Source organism: Pan troglodytes, chromosome 7 (assembly GCF_028858775.2).
Source record: "Pan troglodytes isolate AG18354 chromosome 7, NHGRI_mPanTro3-v2.0_pri, whole genome shotgun sequence".
In the NCBI taxonomy this organism is placed as follows: Eukaryota; Metazoa; Chordata; class Mammalia; order Primates; family Hominidae; genus Pan; species Pan troglodytes.
In genome coordinates this window covers 84,902,321-84,905,133 of record NC_072405.2, presented here as the reverse complement: position 1 = coordinate 84,905,133, position 2,813 = coordinate 84,902,321, and the positions used below count along the sequence as shown (strand labels likewise).

Sequence of the window (2,813 nt, the reverse complement as noted above, 5' to 3'; positions counted from 1 at the left end):
ACCCCTAGTAACCAGGTGCTAGTGTACCCATCTTAACAAATGAGAAAAATAAAGCCAAGTAATTTGAACAAGAGTTTATTATTAATTAGTGGTATAATTTATATTCAAATTCAAATATATATATCTCTTTCAAGTTACACTCTTTCTAATTTATAAACTATTTTTGAAAATGTTTATTATGACCTTCAAAAAGCTACCAATGTTTCTAATAAAGGGAAGATATTTACAGTAATTTGAAGTGCCAGATTAAAATATTTCAGAGTGATTCACTGATGTAAAGACAATGATGATTTTAAAATAAAAGTATGAATAAAATTTGGACTTAATAATTAAATACTGTAGCTCTTTCTATAGAGAATATTTGAACATTTTGAAACATACATCTGAATATCAAATATTAACCTCATGAATATCATTGATTTGTCCTTATTTTTGTCAACTTACATACTTTGTTTTTATTCTGAAAAATATAGTCTTCTTCCATATAATGCAAAAAAGTCATCCACTTAAAGGTGGATGACTATTTGTGGTTAGGAAGAAGTAGGATTTGAACTATATCTTTCTCAAGTCAAGTATAGCAATATGGGAAATGCTTCTCTTTAATGAACACGAATATGCACCAGATTAGCATTACACTATTTGTAGTTACATACTTGGTCATAAGAAAATGAATAACATTGGGTTAGTTATTTGCATGTTAGGCTTTTCATACTTTATTTGCAGAAAGAGAGAATTGGATTAGATCATTTGTTTTCAATTGATTTCCTAGAAGTATTTATTATGATGCCTAAAATATGAACTCAATATTTTGAAAAATCCTTTATTTACTATATATGAAAAGATAATATGTTTATTAGGAGATGATTTATGATTGTTTCTCAGCCTTTTGGCTGAGATCAATCGTACATCTATTCTTTCCAGTTTAATACTTGATATGTCCTCTATTTGAGGATGCAATATTAAATGAATTTTTGGAACTCAGAGATGGAATAGGAGCTTGCTCAATCCGCCTCACATATTGACCTGGCCTATCAGTATTCTCAGAAATGGTACCCCCAAGAGGAATTTTAAAAAATACATTATTGACTTACTTTTCTTTTAAACATAACAAAGTACTGCATAATATTAAATTAGACCTTTTGATCTGAAATGTAACTATTAGTTACTACAGTCTAGCTAAATGGAAAGAATCAATATTTTACTTGGCTTACCGTGGGTAAGTCTCCTTTCTTTGGTCATTTGTTATACTAAGGTATTTCGAAGATGAGTTGAGATATCTTGGAGACCATTAAATCCCAGGTAGGAATCCATCACAAATAATGACTGTTAAACTTCTTTTGAATTTTTGAAATCCTATGAGCCTTTCTCCTTTCTCATTTGAGCACTGAAATAAGAATTTTACATTGTTTTCCTGACTATGAAAGAAATACAGTCCTAGGACTCTTCTGGTAACAGTTAAATTAAGCCAACATTATTTATTTTGCGTGGTTTTTTTTTTGCATTACAGAAAGCCAAGTAAACAACGAATGCTTTTTTGAGGTCTTTTTCTTTCAGTTGCTACCCTAATCAGAAATTTTCATTTTCTCTTCACTATTATAGTGGATAGTGGACATTTTAATATTGCTCAAGACTACTTTTCTATGAATATACAGTAATTATTGTCCCATTGATTGTGAGCTCTGGAGAAGGTAAAAAAAAATGTTTATTTTAGTGTCAAAAAGAAGATTAGAATGAAAATGGTTCCTTTTATAAGGCAAAATAATGAAAAGAATACCAATGGCCACTGGAAAGTTACTTTTTAAAATAAATTGTTTAATATTAATGAATTATTTTATAGCAATTTGCTATTTTTGCTCTTGTGGAAAAGTCGTGACTTCTGAATTTATGATGAATTTTTATTATTAGTCTTCTACAAATTCCTCACATTTTATGAATTCCCGATAATGCAATACTATTAATTCCAGATAATAGAATAGAAACACATACTATTTTATGCACACACACACACACATAGTTATATTTCACCTAATTTCAGTAACAGTTTGCCTCAATAAATGCTTTACAATGTCCAGTGATCTAATTTAATGATCTTGGCAATTTTACTCATGTTTGTAGTGGAAAGTCTGGAGGCTTAAGTGACTTCAACAAGGTAAATTTAATTAATAGAAGATTTGCTCTTATAACTTAAATATACTATTTACAAATTCAATCCTGACTCATTAATTTACTGATTAATCTATTCCATGACTATTTAATGAGACGTGTGTAGCAGTAAGGACCCACAGAGTTTCTCCTTCATGAGAATATACATTGGAGGATAGGAACAAGACAATAGCCAAGTGAACAAACAAACCAGGAGTTTTCAAAGTGGTATGAAGTAGTATAAAATAAAAAAGTCGAGTAACAAGATGGAAACTGAGGGGTTCAGGTGGGAAGGTTGACATGTTTATAGACACACTTGTCAAGGATGATGACTTTATGGAAATAATATTTTAATTTAGAAATAAAGAATGAGAAGGAGAAAGCAATCTTTAGTGCTGAGTGAAGCTATTCTATGCAGAATAAATAGGAAGGTAAACATTTCTGAAGTAGGAAACAGTTGAACCAGTGTAATTTACAGGAAGAGTTTGGTTCTATAAGAAAGAGATAGAAAGAAAGCTGAATTCTAATAAATAATGGATAGGGCAGAGAGAGAAAAGGTTGGAAAGACATTTAGGAGGCAGATCATGCAGTCTTGTGAGTAGTTGGATATAGGGGAAGAGTTTAATGGAATCTACAATCGTGCTGGGATGGACCCTTCAATTTTAATCAGT

The 2,813-nt window shown here is 30.4% G+C and overlaps 1 non-coding gene across 1 annotated transcript; it reads left to right on the top strand.

The window, feature by feature from the left end:
- The first annotated feature begins 870 nt into the window (after nt 1-870).
- On the top strand, nt 871-1,060 carry LOC112204327 (U2 spliceosomal RNA). Its single transcript, XR_002937891.1, has one exon. It is a non-coding gene; the product is annotated as a U2 spliceosomal RNA (small nuclear RNA).
- Nucleotides 1,061-2,813: the final 1,753 nt, after the last annotated feature.